Source organism: Jaculus jaculus, chromosome 13, assembly GCF_020740685.1.
Source record: "Jaculus jaculus isolate mJacJac1 chromosome 13, mJacJac1.mat.Y.cur, whole genome shotgun sequence".
Classification (NCBI taxonomy): Eukaryota; Metazoa; Chordata; class Mammalia; order Rodentia; family Dipodidae; genus Jaculus; species Jaculus jaculus.
In genome coordinates this window covers 72,213,271-72,238,732 of record NC_059114.1, presented here as the reverse complement: position 1 = coordinate 72,238,732, position 25,462 = coordinate 72,213,271, and the positions used below count along the sequence as shown (strand labels likewise).

The window sequence follows — 25,462 nt, the reverse complement described above, 5'->3', positions numbered from 1 at the left end:
TCCCATTCCCATCAATCATTTTTTTTTAAAAAAGACAGGATCACTCTCTGAACCTGGAGACCACCACTTTAGCTAGACTGGCTAGCCAGAAATGTCCAGTGACCTCCTGTCTCTGTCTCCCCATGCTGGGGGTACAAGCACACACCGGCATGCCCAGCTTATTGTGGGGGCTGGAGATTGAACTCGCATCTTCATGTTTGCCGAGTAAATGCTTTACTGACTGCATCATCTCCCCACCCGCTGGAAGGAGCATTTTAACTTGCATGTAGGTGACTGATTCGAGATGAAATTTTAGAAGTCCAGCTAGAGGTGAAAGGGGGGAAGTAAGATGCTGTGAAGAGGTTAGAGGGGTCTCCTTTCCATGGAAAATTCTGCATTAAGGACTTTGAAGGAGGCAGGGGCTGATTGGATTATTGTTCCCAAATATATATTTTTTCCCTCTCAGTCACAGGAGTATTTCTTCTCATCTATCATAATAGGATATAGTCATGCATCCTGTTGGAAAGGGACACATTCCAAATCAATTACCTTGGACTTGGCAATGTGCAAGGCTTTAGAGAATGGGATGTAAATGGTTCCTAACATTTCTGCATTCACCAACTAGGACCTTACAGGCAACTGCTGGGTTTGGCAGAGCTATATTGCTACCTAACATAGTGGCCATGTCCTCAGGCTGAGTCCTAAATGAGAAAAACATGGGAGTCCACCAGAACCCAGCAGAGCCCAGACAATCCTAACGGCACCACAGCCAAAAGCACTATGGTCAACCTGCTGTGTGATGTAAAGTGAGTAAACAAGGAATGATTTCCTAAGCCACGGAGATCTCATTGTCATTCGTTACTATGGCAAAACTGGCTAACATGGGCAAAAGCAGTAGGAGGAGGACATATATCTTGCTAGATTATTCAAACAAAAGTATTTTTTTTTCACAGAGGGATCTCATGTGTGAGTGTGTGGATATAAATGTACTATTTAACTAAACACAATATAACTTACATTGGTATAAAAAGCAAATCACTATTGTATTGGCAACAATCTGATTGATTTGCACATGTTCTTGATTTCTAGAAACAAGCTTGAATTTTGAGGAGGAAATTTAAAAGTAAACTAAACAGATAAATGACTAGCTTATGCAGGTTGAGACATCATGCCTAGAGGCATTGCCTTCCCCCCAAAACTGCTGCTTCCACAGTCTCATGGGGAATACCTGCAACCCCACAGAGGAGGGTCCCCAGAGGAATGAGGTCCGGGACAAGGGAAAAGAGGGTGCCAACACAGGATATGCCCATACAAAATATGTTGTTAATAATAACAAATAAGAAAAAATAATTTCAGTCAAAAAATTACTGGCTTATTGTATCTCTGGATGCTTGCTTATGTTTGGAGTTATAGCATCATGTCATGTTGGATCTCAAGGGAAACTAAAGACTGGGAAGGTATTCTGATACAACCTGTCACTTTTACACAGGAGAAAACTGAGGTCTCTCTCACTGCACACCATTCATTGACCGGCTGTATAGCCTTAGGCAAATCATAAAGCCCCTGTGGGCCCCAGGGGTCTAACGCGACAGAGGGAATGATCGTGCTATCTCTAGCTCAGGCTTGTGAGTGTAAGTCCACTTAGCAGTCTCAGAACACTGAGGATAGGCTGCACGTCCATCTGAGGAAGCTTGTCAACCCAAGAAGAAATTCGCAAACATGTGTCAAAGGAATGTTTCTTTTCTATTTCCTGCTGCTGTCCCACCCCTGCCATTTCTGCTAGAACCTGAGGGGGAGGTCCCGTCAGAGGAGGAGGAACATTTTCACAATTTGAGTCTTCTTCCTCTTCAATAGCTTCCTTCCATCAGATTGATTCTCTATGTGGGGGTCAAGGTGACTGACCTGTAGCCTCTGAAAGCTGATAGAAATGCTACATTTTTAGTCCAGTCTTGATCTTTAAAACTTTCCCCATATTTTCTTTCTTTTAAAAATATCTTGTGGGCTGGAGAGATGGCTTAGCGGTTAAGCGCTTGCCTGTGAAGCCTAAGCACCCCGGTTCGAGGCTCGGTTCCCCAGGTCCCACGTTAGCCAGATGCACAAGGGGGCGCACGCGTCTGGAGTTCGTTTGCAGAGGCTGGAAGCCCTGGCGCGCCCATTCTCTCTCTCTCCCTCTATCTGTCTTTCTCTCTGTCTGTCACTCTCAAATAAATAAATAAAAATTGAACAAAAAATAAAAAAAATATCTTGTTTATTTTTATTTATTTGAGGCAGAGAGCGTGAGAGAGAGAAAGAGAGAGAGGGAGAATGGGTGCACCAGGGCCTCCAGCCACTGCAAATAAGCTCCAGATGCATGTGGCTTCTTGTGCATCTGGCTTACATGGGTCCTGGAGAATCAAGCTGAGGTCTTTTGGCTTTGCAGGCAAGCACCTTAACTGCTAAGCCATTTCTCCAGCCCCCATATTTTCTTTCTTAATCATCTACCCTCCCTCCCCCTAGACAGAGGGATCTAAAGCTGGGGATTTTGTTGTCCAAAGAGCTCAGTAGAGTAGAAGGGAAGCATTTGACTTTCTCTTTGACCCTTACCAGGGCTTCACACGGATGAGTAATATAGCTGGTGTGTTGAGATGCGCAGGCAGAGGCCAGATACTGTCAAGGTCGGCTTTTACTAGGCCAGGTGAATGGAGGGGCAATCTGGAGAGAGCCAACCCAGCTGAGGTAGGATGGCAGCTACTTAATTCAACCAAGCAGGAGATGTGTGAGTGAATGAAAACCTCTGCCGCCACGGGCTCATCAGGAACCCTATCACGGTCCCACTGAAATCACATTCAGGTGGCACCCCACTGTCCTGTGACTTTCTGTGTGTTTACGGCACAGCAATACTTGTTGAGTCACCAACTGCTTGCCAAGTGCTGGGGGTTGAACTCAGAGTATCATGCCTGCTAGACACATGCTCTACCATTGAGCTGCAGCCCTACTCTGGCTGGTCTATTATAAAGCCACACAGGACACACTATGCTCACAACCTCAGATCCACTGAAAAAGTACTTGCTCCTGAGCTAGAAAATATTTTCTTCCCATTAGTTAGGATTCCTTTGAAATTATGGATGGATATGTTCTGAGACCTTATTGGTGTCCCTAATAACCTTTTAAAATTTTTATTTATTTATTTATTAGTGTGAGAGTGAGAAAGAGGGGGAGAGAGAGAGAGAGAGAGAGAGAGAGAGAGAGAATGGGCACTCCCACGCTCTAGCCACTGCAAATAAACTCCAGATGCATGTGCTACCTTGTGCATCTGGCTTTATGTGGTTCCTAGGGAATTGAACCTGGATCCTTTGGCTTTGCTGGCAAGCACTTTAACTGCTAAGCCATCACTCCAGCCCCCTGCCCAATAATCTTTTCACGTGCATTAATTTGAACTCAAGTGTAGATGAGTACAAAGGACCAATGGCATGTGGTTGTCTAGAAGCTGAAATGAACAAGAACTGCAGTAATAGAAGTCAAGGAAAGGAGTCTACAAGAACAGGCAAGGCTTCAGTTGTACAATTTTCAAATGGTAATGAAATAACACAGATCCTTAGCCCCCTGCCTCTTTTAGCTGTGGACATTTTTTTCAATAAAAAATATTTTTGGGATGGGGTGGGATAGAAATCATACACATCTAAATGTCTGAAATATGTCATTCGGGCAACAAAATTTTTGTTTTAGTCAATTAGATACACATTTCTGTAATTGGTTACTTCCCTAGTTACTTAATGAAAGATTTCCAAGGACTATTGAGGTTCTTTATGAATTTATCGGCTATGGCGTGATACGGTGAATGCTCTGCAAAGATTAAATACAGACCAAGCTCCTATAGCTCAAGACGCTTATTAAATTATGAAGCAAGGACTCAAGTGTTTTCAGCTTCAAGACCTCCTTTTGCTAGGCCCCTCGTGCTTTCTTCCAGCCTTTCCTTCCCTCTCTTTCTTCGCTTTTCCCTTGTGCCCAGTCTGATAGGTGGCGCTGCTGTTGCTGGCTCTCCCTTCAAGCACACTCCACAGCCAACTTCCCTCCACTGCTGCTTCGGTCAGTGAAGTCAGAAACCCAAAAAGGAAAGCTAAAGTTTAGAAACTCGAAGCAATTTAGTTGAGAATAAGAAAGTACTGAGGGAAGACGGAGGCATTTCCCACCATTTTGTAGAGAAATGGGTTTTGTTAACATCTGTTTTGCCCAAATGTCTGTTTGGCTTCCTTCCTGGATCTTATATGTGCTCTGGATCATGACACGAGCTTTAATAGTGGTGCAACTTAAAAGTAAGAAAATAAGCTGGGCGTGGAGGTGCACGCCTTTAGTCCCAGCACTGGGGAGGCAGAGGTAGGAGGATCAGCGTGTGCTCGAGGTTGCCCTGAGACTACGTAGTGAATTCCAGGTCAGCCTGAGCTAGTGCAAGACCCTATCTTGAAAAACAAAGAAACATAAAAGGTAAGAAAATAGCAATTAGAAAAATAGAGTATGCTAACATCTTAAACTCATGCACAGCTGTCATTTGTTAAAGGGTTCCTCTCGGAATCTCTGTACTTCTTTAATTAATTATTTATTTATTTGAGAGAGACAGACACAGAGAGAAAGACAGGTAGAGGGAGAGAGAGAGAATGGGCATGCCAGGGCCTCCAGCCTCTGCAAAAGAACTCCAGACGCGTGCGCCCCCTTGTGCATCTGGCTAACGTGGGACCTGGGGAACCGAGCCTCGAACCGGGGTCCTTAGGCTTCACAGGCAAGCGCTTAACCGCTAAGCCATCTCTCCAGCCCTCTATACTTCTTTAATAAGTCCCCTGTGACACTGACGCAGATCAAATGAACAGGAGGTGTAACTGACAGTTTGTTCATAGCCTTGCAGACCAATGGATGTAGACTGAGCCTATGCCAATATCTGCACATTTGTCCAACATGACAATGACCTGGCAAATCCCAGTAAATCACTTCGGACTTCCTACCTTGTAATAGTAATATACAATTTTTTCTTTGACAGCAGATAGCCAATGGTATAACTTCTAAATTCTCCTCTCAGAAACTAGAAATGGGGGCGGGGAGATTAGGAAGCTAATACTCAAGGCTTAGTCCAATGTCCCTTCTCTTCATAAGCACTCTCCTTGGTAGTTTACGCACAGTGGCTTTTTACCCTTAACACAGTGACATCTTTGGTTGTGTTCCCATGTTTTCCAACTCAGCTTCAGAAGGAGAGGTTAATTTTAATTTTATAAAATCAGTGTAACTTGGGAAGAAAGTTGGCTGCTTTGTTTATACTGTTTAAATTTTATTTACTTTTATTTATTTGTGAGAGAGATAGAGAAGGAGAAAGAGAGAGGGGGAGAGAATGGGCACGCCAGGGCCTCCAGCCACTGCAAATGAACTCCAGACATATGTGCCCCTTGTTCATCTGGTCTTATGTGATTATTGGGGAATTGAACTTGGGTCCTTAGACTTTGCAGGCAAGTGTCTTGACTATTAAACCATCTCTCCAGCCCTGCTGATATGCTTGTTTCTATCAATAGCCAATTTGTTGACAAGTAAAAAACATAATGTTTTAGGACACTTTTTCATAAATGTGCTTAAATAGAGGGGCTGACCAATACTTGGATGTCTGTAATGCCCTTTCTAATGTTCTTCATGGTCTGAAAGATGACATTGTGATTCCCAGCTTTTCTTTAACATTATATAGGTGCATGTGCCAAGAACAAGGTGCCCCAGGAACAACATCAGGTCATGGTCCCTTTCATATCCTGCACAACTCACAAGAAAGGTTTCTAGCTTCGCACGAGTGTTCTGAACCCGAAGCAGCAGTTACATGATTATAGAATGAAGGATGAGCAGGCGGGCGTGACAAGTCCCAATAGGCAGCATTCATTTTCACCTCTACCCATCTGGAGACTCCAGGTATTCACAAGGGCAAGGATTTTGTGATTAGACAGGGGTGAAAAGTTCTGTAGAATATTATGTGGAAATAGTTGGCAAAATTCCTCATTAGGCACCTGTCTTTTCCCCCTGAGAATCTTCCCTCCCACACTTCTTTAAAATTCCCTCTGAGGTCCCAAACAATTGTGTAGTCAGCCCTAGCATCTTACCCACCAAAATCCAGGTCAATATTTAGAGCCATGGTCATGAGTATACACCATGGGGCTCTGAAGGTTTCTGTTCATGTGGCCTGAAAGAGTAGGTCTTTGCCCACCCCCTCCCCCCCAAACATGGCATTCTTCTGGGGCAGGATGATAGATACTAGAAAAATGTGAAGTAGCCACATTGTTTCAGAAGTAGGAAGGGTCGGTGATGGTCATTCAGTGGAAACCCTAGAGGCCTTCCCAATTTCATTGTCAGCTTTGCCTCCTTCAGGCAGGAACTTATTGGTCTCCTAAAGCTGCAGGATGCCCTGTCTATAGAATATTCAGGACCCAGCTTTATCATAGTAGCACTGATAGTGAATTAAAATTTTTTTTTAAACTTTGTTTATTTTTATTTATTTATTTGAAAGTGACAGACAGAGAAAGAGATAGATAGATAGATAGATAGATAGATAGATAGATAGATAGATAGATGGAAAGAAGATGGGCACGCCAGGGCCTCCAGCCACTGCAAATGAACTCTAGACGCTTGCACCCCTTGTGCATCTGGCTAACGTGGGTCCTGGGGAATCGAGCCTTGAACCAGGTTCCTTAGGCTTCACAGACAAGCGCTTAACTGCTAAGCTATCTTTCCAGCCCTAAAAAATATTTTTATTTTTATTTACTTATGTATTTATTTGTGAGAGCAAGCGAGCCAGGGGAGATTGAAAGAGAGAGAGAGAGAGAGAGAGAGAGAGAGAGAGAGAGAGAGAGAATGGTGCACCGGGGCCTCCAGCCACTGCAAACAAACTCAAGACAAACACATTACCTTGTGCATCTGGCTTATGTGGGTCCTGGGGAGTCGAACATGGGTGCTTTGGCTTTGTAGGCAAGAGCCTTAACTGCTAAGCTATTTCTTCAGCCCTCATCTTTTTAATGTAGCAATTGACCTTTCTCATAATATATATATTTAAAAAAGCTCAAGAAAGCCAGGCGTGGTGGCACATGCCTCTGGTGGTGATGCAGAGGCAGGAGGGTCACTGTGAGTTTGAGGCCAGTCTGAGACTACTTAGTGAATTTCAGGTGAGCCTGGGCTAGAGTACGACTCTACCTCAAAAACCAAATAAACAACCCCTCCAAAACAAACAAACAAAAAATACCCTTAAGAATATCATACTCGGGCTGGAGAGATGGCTTAGCGGTTAAGCGCTTGCCTGTGAAGCCTAAGGACCCTGGTTCGAGGCTCGGTTCCCCAGGTCCCACGTTAGCCAGATGCACAAGGGGGCGCACGCGTCTGGAGTTCGTTTGCAGAGGCTGGAAGCCCTGGCGCGCCCATTCTCTCTCTCTCCCTCTGTCTTTCTCTCTGTGTCTGTCGCTCTCAAATAAATAAATAAATAAAATTAAAAAAAAAAAGAATATCATACTCACATTGAATCAGTACACTTCAAGAATCTTTTTATGTGTGTATGCATGAGTGTGTGTGTGTGTGTGTGTGTGTGTGTGTGGTAAGGCCAGAGGACAGCCTTGGATATTGTCCTCAAGATCTTCATTTACCATTGTTGAGATAGGGCCTCTCACTGGTCTGCAGCTCACCACTTAGGCTAGACTCGTTGCTCGTTCAAGCCCACGAATTCTCCTGTCTGTGCCTCCCCAGTGCTGGATTTCATGAGTCTCACCAATCCCAGCATGTTAGGTAAATACTGGGGTTAAACTCAGGTTCTTGTGCTTGTGAAGCAAGCATTTTCCTGATTGAGTACTGACTGAGTCATCTCCCCAGCTCTTGCTTTCAGAAACACCCCAGTTGAACATAGATGCACAAAAGCAATTCTGGAGAGACGGCTCAGCAGTTAAAGGCACTTGCTTGCTTGCCAAGCTTGAAAGCCTGATGGTCCAAGTTTGATATCCCAGTACCCATGTAAAGCCAGATGCACAAAGTGGCTCACGTGTCTGGAATTCATTTGCAGTAGCAGGAGGCCCTGGCACACCCATACTTACTCTCTTTCTGTCTGTTTCTTTCTCTCTGCCTCTCAAATAAAAAATCTTAAAAGTGAAAACATTCTAAACATCAGATCATAAGGATTACTTACATAGATCATGGCATAATCATACAGTGAAATATGATATGATGAAATTTTAATGATGTGGACACATGTAGAATGTACAAAGAACAGCACAGGAGGTCCTTGATCTTAATTCTAGCTCGTGCAGATGCAAGGCTGGGGATACACGTATCAATGCAGAAGCGATGATCGTCTCTGGGAGAGCGATTCAAAAGTAAATGATCATAACTTTTATCATAAAATAACACAAAAACTATTACTTTTGCAACCGAGGAGACATATTTCAATAAAAATGATACATACACACACACACACACACACACACACACACACACACATATAAATATTTACGAAAAGTGTTAGCACCATGAAACGCACTCTGAAGACTATCTGGCATTTAGTGTTACAGATACACATAGGATAAGAAATAGAAAAAGAGTGCTGTGTTTCTGGCAATATGTTCCACCGTGGCTGGCAGCCAACCTCCATGCGTCATCATGTTTGTAGCTGAATATGAGCCCGTCTCTTGGGTTATAGTGAATCATTTCCACAGTCCTTGTTTCACAGGCTGCTCACTTGCTTTTTAACAATCACACTCCCACTTGTCCAAATGCCCTCCCTGAGTCTGTTTTAAGGCTACTTGAAATACCCAGGGGCACCTGGTCAGCCATTATTTGCCATTCAGCTGCTGACAAGTAGGTGAAAGAAAGGCAGTTTCACAGAAAACATCTTTTCCAGGGCCCCAGAGGAGGGCTGGGCATTTTATTAAGAAGTTGATAAGTTCAGTAAGGCTGTGTCTGGGAAGCTGGATGCAAAATTTACCCTGACCCCTCAGCTTCTGTTAGCAAGAGGAACTGGAAGTTCAGAGTGGTAAAAGGTGAAGAGAACAAGCCTTTAGGAAGTCTGCCCATCCCTCCACCTCCTCGTCGCCAGGATCCGTCCCTTTCTTTTCTCACTGTGCTCAGCCTCGCACAAGCACATCCTGTCTCTACCTGGCTGAGTCACCGTCATCACTTACGAACAAGATGTTCTTGCAAACTTACATCTTCAGTCAAGCTTCTGGTCTACTTATCCACTCATGCAATGGCAGGCATCTCTTACTGTTGTCTCTTGCTTTTAGTGTTTCTCTTTCTGTCATTTTGCTTAGCTTCCCTCAGAAGTCCTCTCTCATCAGAAAAGCTACTTGTCCAGTCAGAGAGGCTCAGGACAAAGCCGCCAGAGAGGCCGAGTCTGGGAAGCAGGGCGATGAATACTGCCAGTGGAGACTCATGGAGAGAAGGTAGAGGGAAGAGGGGAGATCAGCACTGAGACCTTGGAAGCGCATAGCATGACCGGCCCATTTTGCTGGCTGGACTGTCTGTCCTCCATCTGTCCACTCACCCATTCATCTGTCTGTCCTTTTTTTTTTTAATTTTTATTTATTTATTCATTTGAGAGCGACAGACACAGAGAGAAAGAGAGAGGGAGAGAGAGAGAGAATGGGTGCGCCAGGGCTTCCAGCCTCTGCAAACGAACTCCAGACGCGTGCGCCCCCTTGTGCATCTGGCTAACGTGGGACCTGGGGAACCGAGCCCCGAACCGGGGTCCTTAGGCTTCACAGGCAAGTGCTTAACCGCTAAGCCATCTCTCCAGCCCCTGTCTGTCCTTTTTTATTCTTCTATGTAACAGGCATGTATAGGAGACGGTGGGGTTGTGCTGAAGTCACCTCTGTGGTACTCAGTTTCTCTCTTGGAGCAGACTACTTAGTAAAGCACTTAAGCATGAGTGACATAAGTACCAAGAACAAGCCCTGCGGGTGGCATGCCAGGCGACAGCAGACCTGGTCAAAGAAGTCAGGGGGCTTTTCCTGTGGCCACCGGCTCTGAGATGAGGAGAGGAAGAAAAACCTCTTCCTTGATGACACAGCCCTGTGCACCATGGGCCTGGCACACTCAGCTGTTTTCTTCCCTATCCACCATTTCCCTCTTTGTTTGTGTGCACAGACCATTAGGGAATCAAGTGGCCAGCCCCAGGGGATGAGGAAATGCCAGGCCAAGACAGTCAAGGTGATCACAGTCACCTTCCGTCTGTGGACTGGTTTGGGAATGGCCCATTCCACCTAGCTCTAGTCACCGAAGCGTGGGGAAGAAGGGAGGAACCACCGGCTCCTGAGGGACACCACGAGGTGCTAAGTCAAACCCAGAACAGGTTAGCACGTGACGTTGTGGGAGACTGCTCCATGCCCAGCGCTTAATCCACTTTCAGCCAGGCATGCTATGGCTTGCAGCTCAAAGCATCCTCCCTGGAGCCTGGGGCCAGAGCAGGGTGCAGTAGGTAGATGTGGGGTGCATGTGTTCCATGCTGTGGGGAAGGGCAGCACCCCATCACCCCCCCACCTTCCAGAGCAAAGTGGTCCAGCATGGTCCATTTGTCTAGTGGGGCATTCAACAAAATTTGGTAAGACAGTTTAGTGGTCTAACTGTAAAATCTAGTGGCTCAAATGTAGAGAAAGGTGGATCTTCACCTAGAAGCATCAAGATGCTGCTGCAGAGGGAAGGGAAGACCTGTGTTGTTAGAAGCATGGCTTTATCAGGCAACAGTTGAAAGATCATTTCCTTTTTGTCAGTATCTTCAATATTGTCTACATGAATATCCTTCTGATTTTTTTCTATGCAGTTTTCTGACAAGTGGGCGATTTCATGCTAGAGCTCATTCGAAGTAAAGGCCATAGTTGCACTGCATTTCTTTTTTTGTTTATTTAATTTATTTATTTGAGAGCGACAGAAGAGAAAAAAGCAGAGAAAGAAAGAGACTGGGTGCTCCAGGACCTCCAGCCACAGCAAACGAACTCCAGATGCATGTGCCAACTTGTGGGTCCTGGGGAATCAAACCTTGATTCCTTGGGTCCTTAGGCTTCACAGACAAGCACTTAACTGCTCCCCAGCCCCTCTGCATACCTTTGTGTGCATGCTATCTCAAAGGGAAACATAGAATGTGAACTGCTGTGTAGTCAAGTATATAAATGACTCCCGTACATTGCGAGTTCTTGAATTCTGAGAGCACGTGAATATATGGCCACAGACTGCTGAAGGTCATAGCAGTGGACAGTGGATATGCTCTATCTTGCTTTCTGGTTCTTTTTTTCTAGAAAACGGTCATGTTCAAGGGTTTCTCACTGGAGAGAGAGATGATAGAGATCGAGAGATAGTTTTGGGATATGGAAAGTGAAGTTTCCTTTTCCTTTCTGTTTTTGCCCAGAAAGACAGACACAAGAGGCTGGCATTCACAGTGCCATGAATGCTTTTTCTCCTTTGTCATTACTGAGCACCAGCATTTGTTTGCAAGGAGGATCTGGAGAGAGATCAAACCTTAGTCCTTAGGCTTTGCAGTCAAGCGGCTTAACTGCTAAGCCACCTCTCCAGCCCTATATTTTCTTTTCTTAAAAAATAATTTTTTATTTATTTGCAATGAGAGAGAAAGAGAAGAGAGGGAGGGAGGAAGTGAGGGAGAGGAGAGAAGAGTGAGAGAAAGAGAGAGCCAGGAGAAAGAGAAAATGGGAATGGACACACGAGGACCTCTTGTCACTGCAAACAAATTCCAGATGCATGCATCACTTTGTGTATCTGGCTTTCTGTGGGGTATTGGGGTATATACACACACACACACACACACACACACACACACACACACACACACACATATATATATATATATGCATGCATGTATGTATGTATGTATTATATACATTTGTTTATTTGAGAGAGAGAGAGAGAGAAAGGGGCAGACAGAGACCGTGAGTATGGGCATGCCAGGGCCCCCTACCACTGCAAATGAACTCCAGACACATGTGCCACTCTGTGTATCTAGCTTTACATGCGTGCTTGCAAACTGAACCTAGGATGTCAGGCTTTGCAGACAAGTGCCTTCAACTACTGATCAATCTCTCCAGTCCCCCTCAATTTTTTTGATCTAGAAAGCCCCAGCTCTCAGTGGTCTCTGGAATGGTTCCATAGTCTGCCCCCTCCTCCAGTGTAGTTATTTTCCTCAGGCTGGTTTCTACTGGATACTGTGTGAGAGCAGTGCTCAGCAAGCCCCTTGCCTCGGAGCTCAGGTCTCTTGTTGTACATGGAAGCCAGAGGCCAGGCAGCAGAGCTTTGTGGTAGGACCTACATTCTCTCAGGGCATAGCCCTTGATGAAGCATGGGAATTTTCTGTAGCCCTCTTTCTTCACCCCATTAGCATTCTATACCTTCCTCCTTCTCACTTCTCTTACTCCCCACAGAGAGTCTCTCCTTTCCAGAATTCCCTATGGGTAGGACCAGCTCAGTCCAGTGGAAATTTCTGTGACAATGCAATTATTCTAGATCTTCCTTGTCCAATAGAGTAACCACTAAGCACATGCAGCCATTGCACACTGGACATGTACACAATGTGACCAAGGAATTGAAGTTTCAATATTATTTAATTTCAACAGACTTATATTAAAACTGCCACATGTGGCTAATGGCTTGAGCATTTGACAGACTATATGCTTCAGTCTCTTCATTGTACCCAAAATTAACCATCCTGTGTTCCAACCCAAAGCCGCATCCTTGGAGAATCACAAGAAAGTCAATCTCATTACCCCTCCTAAATAACTATACAATTCTTCTCTTCTGTCTTTTCTTTTCTAGGCTGGCAATTGAACCCTGTGTCTCACACATGCTAGGAAAGAGTTCTACCACCAACTTGCATGCCTATATATTCCCAGTCTACTATGCAGATTTTGGGCAAAGCCACACCTTAGTTAAAACAGTGGCTCAAGTGACTGAGATTAACAAACTCTGGCAGGTAAGTGTAGGGGGTGAAAAGCTAATGGTCAATTTAGACAGATATCAAAGCAGCCCCCATGGATGACACATCCTCCCCAGCACCCTGAGGTTTTTCTAAGTTCCTGCAATGTTTTGCAGCCTGGCAAGAATTGAGGTCACAACTGTGTGGATGGGAGCTGGAAAAAAGTTGAAATGAGCAGGGTGTGGATGATGCCAGAATTCTTGCAAAAGTATTTGGGGTGCCAGGTAGAGCAATGTTTTACCTCACCTTGGGGGAGGAACTGCTAAATACTGATTGCTAGGGAGTGACCATAACCACCGGAACATGATTGAAAAATTAGCAGCTAAGTTAGAGACTCAAAACCAGCTTACAGACCTCTCAATGGACTCAAGCATTTCTGCCATTCTTGGACAGGGGTTGTAGTTCTGTTCTTAATTCTAATCCCGACTGTTTAGGGGAACTTTCTTCCTCCTGCATTCTTTTCTGCACATTGACTTTTGGATGCTCTTGTTTCACTGAAACTGGGCTGGGATTCTGTGTCTCTTGGCTGGTCTCGTAACTTCTTTCAAGTTTCTGCCTGCGTTTTTATAGCCATTGGCATCTGTAGCGTCTTTGCAAACCAAACACCCGGGTTGAGTAAACGGTGGAGGTTAGCAGAGGGTGGATGCCATGGTGGAAGGTCATCATAGGAATAAACAGGCCTTGCAGAGCACTTATGGAAGAGTGGGGAGAGCACGCAGCAACCTTGCGCTTTGAGATTTGCTCTTAGGACCTTGTTTATCCAGTTGCTACCACAGCTAGTTCTGTTATGCCAGGTCAACTGCTCTGTTCTGCATGGGAACTGGAAAAGAGAATTTAAAGCTAAGCTGCTGCCCAGATTATAACTTAATAATAATAATATAATATATGATATATATGTGTGTGTGTGTGTATTCAGAGATGAAGTCTTAAAGTCTCAAATCTTTTGCACAAGCATGTGGTCAATAAAAAAGTAAATGTAAAATTTGAAAAGAAAAAGAGGGCTGGAGGGATTGCTTAGTAGTTAGGGCACTTGCCTGCAAAGCTCAAGGACCTGTGTTCAACTCTCCAGATCCCACCTAAGCCAGATGCAGAAAGGTGAGGCAAGCACAAGGTTGTACATGCCCACTAGGTGGCACAAGTGTCTGGAGTTTGATTACAGTGGTGAGGCCCTGGAATGCCAATTCTCTCCCTTTCTCTCTGTCTCTGTCTCTGTCTCTCTCTAAAATGCAAATAAAAAATGCAGAAAAAGAAGTAGTCAAATATTCTATCTTTGTAGCACTATTTGTGCTACAAGGAGCTTTCACGATCTACTTAGCCTCATTGCAGAACTATCTGCTACCAGATTTTAGCAGCGTTCTAGTGCCTCTCATTTGTTGTTCTATTAAGGAATAGCAAGAAGCATTTGATATCAAGGGACAGAAGCTCCAAAAGAAAGAAGAAACTTGCAGAAGTCTGGGGTTGATCCACTGGTTATGTTCACAGATAACCCAGGGTGGGATTTTCACGTCACAGCATCCTGTTACGCCCAAAGCATTTCTGTTATTTATGGAATCCTTTCTACAGATATTTACTCATATCACTGTGAACACTGTAAATTTCCGTCCACTTTCCTGAAAAAAAAAAAACAAAACAAAAAAACCCTACAGAATAAAAACAAAAGGTCCTGCCAGGGCTGAGGTAAGTTAGAGAAGTAGTTCTTGAAAGAAGTGATGTTTCCCTACTCAGGAAGCATTTGACAATGCCTGGAAACATTATTGTCACAACTCAGACGGGGTGGTCTTGTCTTTCCTGGGATCTTAGACAATGTTTGGACTCTATCTGTTGTTAAAGCTGGCATTGGGGTGGTGTCCCCACATCTCTTCCTGGGCCTTGGGATGCTGATAAGTAACCTTCAGGAACAGAGCAGTCTCTGGGACAAAAAAAAAAAATCATTTGTCTCAGAGTACCTGGACAATATTTGAGAAACTCTGGTCCAAGAAAAAGGCCAGGGTCTTGACACTGAAGTGGCAGATGGCTTGCACAGGGCTCTCCTGCTTTCACTGTTGGAAGATTAATAGACTATAGGGAGTGGTTCAAACAGACTGTAGGAAAATTGTGCGTAGAATTTTGTTCAACCAATACCCTTGTCCTATCTTCCTTTACTTCCTTTGGAAGATAAAGAAGGAGAAGAAAGAGCAAGGAAGAGAGAGAGAGAGAGAGAGAGAGAGTGAAACAGAGACAGAGAGAGATCAGAGTAACATATATCAGGCATTTCTCAAGCAGTCTAGACCCAGCTGATAGTGCGACTTTGTTTCTCCATCTTGAAAATAGAGTCCTAACCCTTTATGACCTATTTGGCAGCTGGTTCTGGCTTCTTGCTACTAGACAGGGTGATCCAGAAATGCTGCCATATGGGTTAAAATGGATCAGATATACAACAGCAACAATGGGAAGGTTGAAAGTGGTGACAGTGTTTGTGTAGAGCTGCTTGGGAAAATAAAAGCAAACATGGTCTTTCTTTCTTTCTTTCTTTCTTTCTTTCTTTCTTCCTTTTTGATTATAAAAGTAAGAGCCATTGCTAAAACAAAACAAAACAAAACAAAACAAAACAAAACAAAAAAACCAAAAAACTCCCAAGTACAGAAAACTGTAAGAAGAAAATAAAATTCTATAATTTTTTTTTTTTTTTTGATTTTTCGAGGTAGGGTCTCACTCTAGCCCAGGCTGACCTGGAATTCACTATGTAGTCTCAGGGTGACCTCAAAGTCATGGCGATCCTCCTACCTCTGCCTCCCAAGTGCTGGGATTAAAGGCGTGCGCCACCACGCCCGGCAAACTTCTCTAATTGTACCATGAGGAGATATTAGTTATGAAAAGCTTTGGGGTTTTGCTATGTAAAAACAAAACAGGGAGGCGAACATCAAGTTTTCCAAAGGTTAGAAAGGCCTGAGGCGAGCAGAGTGCCTCAGTGTGGATATTGCTGGTTTTGAGATGATGCGTTCTTTGTGAATCAAGATCATTGAGTTTCTACTCTTCCTGGATGAGAAGGATAATAGAAAGGAATGACCGAAGGACACCAGATCAAGTTTTCCTTACCTTCGGGGTTCATGTGCAAAACATCCTTTGTGCTCACTTTCATGAATAGAAGAGTTCTTTAGCTGAAACAGAAAATGACTCATTTCAGGTCAAATGTGACAAAGCAGGAATGCCACTTCCAGCTTCCTGTGCCATTTAGCGTGGTTAAATACCCACTTCACTAAAAGACATATGCCAGCTCTCGTTTTCTAGAATTATCTCAGTATGAAACAATATAAATCCTATAAAAACTTGCAAAAATAGTGAAAACAAATTCATGTACCCTTCACCTGCTTACTCTAAATGTTAATATTTTGTCATTTGAGTTACCATCTTCCTTTTTATCTATGAACAAAAATTAATTTTTTCAAGTCATCTGTGAATAAGACATAGTTCTTTGTCTCTAATTACTTCAGCTTGTCTTCTCAAGAACATGACATTCTTTTCCATAAACAAAGTACAATTAAGTCAGAAAATTACCCTTGATCCAGTATCACCTTCCAACCCATAGATCATACTCAAGTTTTGCCAGTTTCTCAGTTGTGACTAGCTTGTAAAATAATTGATACTGGAAGTCTTGAATGAAATTTGTTGGCAAATCCAGATATGGCCATCGATAAATGGGAATTTAGGCACTTTAACTCGAAGTTCAAGATTGATGCGTTCTCAGTGACTCAAATGCACATCAACAGGAGGACATGTTTCCAAATATGGTCTATGGGGTTCTTCCCACCAGGAGGGCACAATTTGTTCCATCTCTCATGTCTGAATCTAGGTTTAGGTAAGACATTTCAACCTCCTGGGTGTGACTGGTTTGGGTCCATACTGGCATGATGAGGGTAAAAGCTGGAGATCTAGCTCTTAGTTAAAAAGAAAGGATTTCAGGAATAGAATGTAAAACAGGTACACACCTATGTTTGCACTTGTTTAAAAGATTTAAATATGTATATATACATACATACATACATATATATATATATATATATATATAGAGAGAGAGAGAGAGAGAGAGAGAGAGAGTCAACATATATATATATATGTGTGTGTATATATATATAAAATATATAATATATTTTGATCATAACCACCTTCCATTACCTTATCTTTTTCCCTCCTACAGACTCCCTTCTTCCTAGGCACTCCCTCTTCTACTTTGATATTATGTGTGTCTCCCTCTGAGTTTAATTAGGGTTGCTTAAATGAGCATAGGTGGGGGAATATTTACCAGAGCGCATGCCACATACCAATGGCTATAATGTTAAAGAAAAGTCTCTCCTCCAACCCCAGCAATGCGTAATGGCTAGTAACTCTTCAGAATTAATGGCCAATAACTCCTCAAGGAAGGATGGGGTCTCATGCCCTCCTCTATCCATGACGGAATGTTGATGAGCTCAATCTCGCTATCACTGTTTTCTAAAAACTGGGTTCATTTACGTCTGCTTCAGTGATGAGGTGTTGGGAGCCTCTGTGTCTTTGGATATCTGATTTGGTAGGAGTTGATTGTTCTCTGTGTCCATCTCCTTCACACCTGAATCAGGGTCTTTTTTAGATTTCATTCTCTGTTAGGTGTGCAAGGCTGGCTGCACATAAGCTTCTCCTGTCTGTATCTCCCATCTCTCTGTAGACACAGTGGGATTGCTTACAGAAGTGTGCTACTGCGTCCAGCTTTATATGACATGTCATCATAAAGGTTCTGAGCAGAGATCGAATGTTATAGGATAGCTTCCCACAGAGTATGGGGAACAAATGGGATGATGTGGGAGGCAACAAAGCTTCCTGGCATGAGTATCTCACATGGCACTGCTCATATAAGTCTTCTAGATTTTATATTCTGGAGGATCTTTGTACCCTCTGCACTCCTGAAAGCCTAGCCTGGCTCTTTAAATGTGGTGGGTGTGTTGAATACATTTTTTGTCAAGTTGGTTCTTGAAGTAAAATCTTGCTGACAGATTAATTGAACTAATTTGTCTTCAGTACAGTCACCACTCTTAGTCATATTAAATTCTATTACCTATTATAAGCATCAATATTTGAGATTTTCACTGAAAATAGAAGTTAACATTTACTGTGTTCTAAAGATGTGTTAGCTACTTTTTCATTTATTAATCTTACACTTATTTAATTGTATCCCCAAAAGAATATAATGTTATTATCCCTTGCTTTTTTCAAGGTACTGTCTCAGTCTAGCCCAGGCTGTCCTGGAATTCACTCTGTAGTCCCAAGCTGGCCTTGAACTCACAGCAATCCTCCTACCTCTGCCTCCCAAGTACTGAAATTAAAGGTGTACACCACCATTCCTGGCTTATCCTTATTTATTTTTGTTTATTTTTATTTATTTATTTGAGAGCAACAGACAGAGAAAGAAAGAGGCAGAGAGAGAGGGAGAGAGAAAAAATGGGCATGCCAGCGCCTCCAGCCACTGCAAATGAAATCCAGATGCGTGCGCCCCCTTGTGCATCTGGCTAATGTGGGTCCTGGGGAATACGAGCCGTGAACTGGAGTCCTCAGGCTTCACAGGCAAGCACTTAACTGCTAAGCCATCTCTCCAGCCCATTATCCTTACTTTTATAAACAGAGGAATTAAAATTTTGAGAAGGCTCATAGATGGAAAGTGACAAAACCAAAATCTAAATGGAGATCTCTATGACACCAAGTAGTATGGTCCAACACAATTCCATCTTAGCCTCCATCCATCCATCCATCCTTCTTCCCATTCATTCAGATTATTCATTCATTTACTGGTGCATTTGCTATTCAACAAACTGACTTGTGCCTGCCACTAGCTAAATACAATTATGGGTGCTGAGACAGAACTGTGAATATGAGCAGAGTGAAATGCATGCTCTAAAGAGCTCACATTCTGGGTAGGAGAAGGCCAAGACTGATAAGCAATTAACAAATGGTTCTATCAATAGAACTCTCCCACAAGACATAGATTAAAAAGACAACAAGCATTTCTTGTTCATATCAGTACTGCTGATATCATTCTAATTGATGAATTTATTAAAGCTCTTTCTTATTTATTTCTACTCTTTTTTTTAAAATTTCTTATTTATTTATTTGAGAGTGACAGACACAGAGAGAAAGACAGGTAGAGGGAGAGAGAGAGAATGGGCGTGCCAGGGCTTCCAGCCTCTGCAAACGAACTCCAGACGCGTGCGCCCCCTTGTGCATCTGGCTAACGTGGGACCTGGGGAACCAAGCCTTGAACCGGGGTCCTTAGGCTTCACAGGCAAGCACTTAACCGCTAAGCCATCTCTCCAGCCCTCTTTCTTATTTATTGACATTAACTCAAGTTTCGTTTTCAGTCATGACAAATTTCAGATATACTCAGAAAATTTGAGAGAAGCCTTAAGCATTTTGGCTAGACTTGGATGACATATGGCAGTGTGTAAACATCAAGCCCTTGAAAGAAACGAGGGCGAGATCATCCAAGTCGACACTTGGGGTTCACTCTTGGTGGGCAGCTGAATGGAAGCACCATGACCCGAGGCCAGAAGCAACAGATGGGAAGGGAGATGCCTGGAAGCCAGTTTCAGTTAGTGCAAGCATAAACGGAGAAAATCCAGCACAATGAGCTTTTGAGTAGCAAAACTCCATATCACTATTGCCACGATATAACATGTCTCACAGTGACAAAGCACGGGCTTGGACCCAAGCAATAGGCCTTGTTGGAACCAGGGGGGGAAATTCAGTTGATATGGAAAGAGAGGGAACAAGAATGCTAAGGGTCAAATAGGGTAAAGTTAATTCAGCTGTCAAGTCCAACAGGCAAGTGCTGACTGGGAATGGGGTGACAGGGCCCAAAGGTCAGGGACGGAGTAAACAGTCCAGAGAAGGAAGTGAAATGATCCAGGATTCCCTTTGTGTCTCATGGGTGCCAGTTACAAGTGGGGGCGGGGAGCGGGTGGCTGGATTAAAGACACAGGAAAGGAATTGAAAGGTAGAGATAATACCTTTGCAAGTCCAGAAGTCCCTTCATTAGTGGATTACAAAGCGATTTTAAGATTAGTGAGTCCTTAGGGCATCAGCATAATCTTATTTTAAAGAGTGACTGGAGAACAGAAAGAAATTAGTTAACATCTAGTGACTGCCAGGCACTGTTTCTAAGCACTTGAATGCATGATGAAATAACTAATCTTCATAAGTACGCTTTAAGGACTAAGCTTCTTAGTGGAGACCTAATTAAAAAATGATTAACAAAATAACTAAGAAACGCCCCACAGCTGACATCTTAGAGGGAGGAACCTGCAATGAGCCACAGTCTGCCAGTCACTTATTTGTTCCCCCCCATACTCTGTCAATGTATATTGAGCATCTGGATACATGGTGGGTACATTCGGAAGCTTCCTTGGACAAGATGTTTTTTTCCTCTGGTTACTGTCCTCTAACCAAGGAGCTAGAACTACATAGTGCCTAAAGTCCTTTAAGATGCACACTGAAGTATTCCGTAGGCTTATATTTCATGGTAATTTGTAATGAATCTTCATTTCAAGCCATTCATTACACATTTCCATGCCTGTCAGGTGAATCACAATATTTATGATGCTGTTGAAGTGGAAACTTAGCAGAGCTTTTGCCAAATCCCCTTGCTGTTTTCACTGAGTTCCTTTGCCTCCTAGAATTAGAAGACAGCTAGGTACAGATGTCAGCATAAATGAAAGGGATATAGATGGTCTAAAAGATGAGGGTAGGGCTGGATTGATGGCTTAGTGGTTAAGTGCTTGCCTGTGAAGCCTAAGGACCCCAGTTTGAGGCTCGATTCCCCAGGACCCACATTAGCCAGATGCACAAGGGGGCGCACGTGTCTCGAGTTCATTTGCAGTGGCTGGAGGCCCTGGTGCACCCATTCTCTCTCTGTCTCTCTGCCTGTCATTCTCAAATAAATAAATAAAAATAAACAAAAATCAACTAAAAGTTGAGGGTAGGGAAGAAAATGTGTTACCTCTCAGGCACTTTGTGTGTTGTTACTGAATCACTTAGAATGGCTACGACCACTGAAAGGTTATACACAAAGGCACCAGGAGAGAACCTGGACTCTCTGTCTTGTTTTTGTTTATAGTTCTGGAGACTGAGATGTCCAAGGTCAAGACCCCCATTCCTCTAAGCTATTCAAGGCCTCATAAACATGTCAGCCAATGGTGGGAACAGGAGAGAAAGTGAGGAAGGGCAAGAAGAGAAGGGAACAATCTAGAGAAAGTGAAAGGGGAAGGGACAGGCCTTGTCTTTATAAAAACCCACCACTCCCATGTGGATTTTATCCATCCATCCATGAGGGCTGAGCCCTCAAAATCTAATCATCTATTTTGAATTCACCACCTACCTCCCGACACATCTGCTCTGGGGATTAAATATGGCATATCTTTCAGGGATGCATTCAAAACACTGTAGCAGCCGGGCGTGGTGGCGCACGCCTTTAATCCCAGCACTCGGGAGGCAGAGGTAGGAGGATCGCCGTGAGTTCGAGGCCACCCTGAGCCTCCATAGTGAATTCCAGGTCAGCCAGAGCCAGTGTCCCTGCGAAAGTGTATGCATGGTCATATGTAATTATATAGTGTTCAACAAGTTGCACTGGCCTTCAGGTCCAATGACAGGACCTTTAGCTCTGAAATGCCAGTGCTTGGATTCCAGAGACTTATATTTTAATCTGTACTTTTAACATTGGACCCAGAGTTTAGTTAGTTCTGCAGTACTCTGCTGGGGGGAAATTCAAGGCCCTTTTCCATATACTGATACCCAAGCCAAATTCCTCAACTCATTTCTTTCCAAGAAACTCTTTTTGTGTATTTGTGACAAAGTACCCATTCTAGCTTCTGCGTTGGCATTTTTGACACCCTCCCCCCTTCCCCCACCCACCTGCTGCCCAATTCTTGCTCAATAATCAGATGAACATTTCTTTGGAAACCAAGGTTGAAATCAAAGTTAGACTATCACATTGAAACCAAAGTCCTACCAGTCAAGAGATCCACAAGGGCATATTTACATCTTCCAGGACGTTTTCTGTATGCTAATTTTATGAGGCATGTCTTGGCCATTTCTTTTTCTCAGAGGTAGAGGGAAAAACTGAAAGGTTAGAAGTTTTATTATTATTATGACCTTCTCAGAGCTACAGAACTATTACCAGAGTCATACTGGAAATAGGTTACTTCAAATCCTTTTGAGAGTGAATGTAAAGGAAATAAACAGTACTACTGATAAGATTAAAGAAAGAAAATCAAAGTCTGTCTCTACTCTTTGACTGACCCTCAGGATGTATTAGACTTCACATGTGGATTTCATAGGCAAGAGAATTTCTTGTCAGAATCATTTAAAAGAGAGAGGTTGCTCCAGTCCAATGACTAACGGGGGTGTGAATGTGACTCTTGGAAACTGGCCACTGGTTATCTTGACTAGCAAGGCTACGGGTTCGGTGTAAGGCTGAGGTGAACGCCAGCACTGGACCTGAATGAAATGGTGTTCTGGTAAATTCCTCTCAGAGGCCATGTTTGTAAATCCACCTTCTCAGAGACAGTGAGGATCACTAACAAACCAGAGTTACCCTTTGAAAGTGGGCAAAAGAACGAGCACCAAAAAATAGCATTCAAGTGATAAAAAAAAGACATTGGCTAGAATGCTCAAGGAATTGATTTAAAGAATTAGGAGACAAATGTCGCAGCTCTGTGGTGGAGCACATGCTTAGTGTATAAATGAGGCTCGAGATTCAATCCCCAGATCTAGGGGGAAAAAAATCTAACTGGAAAAAAAAATTAATCCCTGTTTGATTGCTGTATTAAGAAATTCCTAAAATGTTACCTTTTTCCTGTTGTTTAACCCCCATGAGGGGGTTTATGAAGTATTTTTTTTTTTTCTAAGCATTGGAAGTCACTAATACCATCCATGGGGAAAACCACACACAGTTCTAGTTAAAAGAGCAGGTTATTACATTCGCAGTTATCTGAACCAAGAACATACCATTTTTTACCTACAAGGCAGCAAATACACTAAATGCAAGGCAATACATATTTTTTGGTCTTAGTATCCAAGGTTTAAGATTATTTAGGATTAGTAGCTAAAATTGTTCACCCTTTACACAGTGTAATCAGAGAGCCTGGTTAGAGGGTACTGTTAGCAGGAAGATCTGTATGCATTTTCCTATTACTACTTGACCACTGGGGAGCAATCTAAATTCCATTTGTTTTTGGCCCTTGAACAGTTTTCTTTCTCTTGGGGCAATACAGCTAATGACCCTTTATGGAACAGTAAATTAGTAGCACATGTCAAGGCTGACTTCCGTTTTTCAGCCTCGTTGTTTATTCCACTAGATCTAATGTTGCCTTTTAAAGGGTTAGTTGAACTTGCAGTGTGATAAACCATGCTTCTGTTTACTCTTTTCTTTCAGGCTAAATTAAAAGTGTTGTTGGTGAGTGAGTAGTGATGATAATGACAGTGTCTCAAGCCAGTAAGCCAAGAACAGAAATTTCAACATAGAGACCCAAGATTTATTTCTAAGCTGATGGAAATAGGTCAATGAAATGATGATGATGATGATGACTTTACTGTGAGTGCCACATGTGGTTATTTCTTATAAGTCAGGGATCTACCAAATACTTTCCTGTACTTTGATTTTTTTTTTTTCCTAGCCTTAAATTTGTTCCAACAGCCTCACTTCAGGTTCTTATTTCTGTATTCCCCTAAGGAATTTTGGAAATCATTTCTGAAAGTGACACAATTGATCACTCATTCACTTTTATTTAAAAAAAAATGTTCAAAGGTTTTGACATTGGCACCTGTGCGTATACCTGAGAATCCTTCCTGCCAGTCTGGTTACTGGGTAAGAAAGAGTGCTTTGGGTCACTGTTCTCTGGGCACCAATTGACTGGTACACTTATGCCCTCACAGTGGTTGTTGATACTCCCACAGCATCTGCACAGTTCTGAGCCCATCGGCATTTTGACGTGGAGGACAGAGAAGGACAAAAGGAATGAGACATCAGAGTAAGACATACTTAGAAAGAGGAAGGTGCTCAATGGAATGAGAGTAGGAGGGAAAACAAAAAGAATAATGAGATAGGAATATGATCAATTTACAGCATGTTCATGTATTAAAGTTCTCAATTAAAAAAAAAGTTTAAAAAGAAATAATGAAAGAGAGGAGCGAGAGAGAGAGAGAAAAGAATACTGCTAGAGGCATTACTATACATGATTTCAAGTGAAACTACAGAGCCTTAATAATAAAAACCACAGGGTTCTGGCACAAAACAGATAAGGAGATCAATGGAATAGAAGAAAAGAACCAGATGTCAATCCATGCAACTATAGCCACCTGATTTTTGACAAAGACAGCAGAGAAGAGACAGCATTTTCTACAAATAGTCCTGGGAAAATTGGATATATCATTATGTAAAAGAATGAGCTCGATACTTATTTCTCACCCAGCACAAAAATCAACTCCAAGTGGATCAAACTGCGAGTGATGTCAGACAGAAAACTATGAAACTGGTAAAGGAAAAAGTAGGGAATACATGGCAAGATACAGACATAGGAATTCCTGAATAGGACCCTCACCACTTAGAAAATAAGGTCAGCAAGTGAAAACATTGGGAGTGCATGAATTTAAAAAGCTTTGTACAGACTGGAGAGATGGCTTAGTGGTTAAGGCACTTGCCTACAAAGCCTAAGGACCCAGGTTCAGTTTCCCCAGTGATCACATAAGCCAGATGCACGAGGTAGCACATGTGTCTGGAGTTTGTTTGCAGTAGCTACAAGCTCTGACATGCCCATTCTCTGTCTCTCTTTCTCTCTCTTTCCATGAATATGAATAAAGTATTTTTCTAAAGAAGAAACAAGCAATGCAGTGAAGAGGCAGCCTACAGGTTGGAGAGAAATCTTTGTCAGCTAAATATCTGACAGAGGAATAAAATATAGGCTATCCAAAGAACCCAGAAGACTAAGTGTCAAGGAAACAAATAACCCAATTGCAAAAATGGGTTATGGAACTAAGCAGAGAGTTTGCAAAAGAGGATGTACAAATGGCTAATAAATATTTTTAAAAGTGTTCTTCATCCTTAGCCACCAGGGAAATGCAAATTAAAATCCCTTTGAGATTCTACCTCATTCCAATCAGGATGGCTAACATTAAAAAAAAAAATCAAACAAAACCAAGCAACCAAACAAACAAACAAACAAGCAAAATAAATGATAATCAATGTTGGGGAGAATGTGGGTAGAGACCCCATGAAAGTTGGTGCCATCATGGAAATAAGTGAGAAGATTTCTCAAAAAGCTAAAAACAGAATTACTGTATGACTCAGTTACTCTTGAGCATGTGCCCTAAGGACTGTGCACTGCTTCAGAAATGTTAGCTCAGACATGTTTATTGTTGCTGTAACTACATTTGCTACAAATGAAACCCGCCTAGATGCCCATCAACTGATTAATGAATTATGAAAACGTGGCATATAGACACAATTGGGTTTTATTCAGCTGTAAATAAAAACATGAAATT

At 42.8% G+C, this 25,462-nt stretch overlaps 1 protein-coding gene across 3 annotated transcripts in view; it reads right to left on the bottom strand.

Annotated features, from left to right (window-relative positions):
- The window catches only part of Prlr (prolactin receptor), a 200,061-nt gene that overhangs the window by 53,079 nt on the left and 121,520 nt on the right, over positions 1 to 25,462 (bottom strand). Inside the window, exon 2 of one of the 3 annotated variants that reach the window (XM_045133036.1) lies at positions 16,001 to 16,062. The exons of the other annotated variants lie outside the window; for them this stretch is intronic. The gene's annotated coding sequence lies outside the window, so the exon portion shown is untranslated. The remainder of the gene's footprint in view (positions 1 to 16,000; positions 16,063 to 25,462) is intronic. 3 annotated transcript variants of the gene reach the window in all.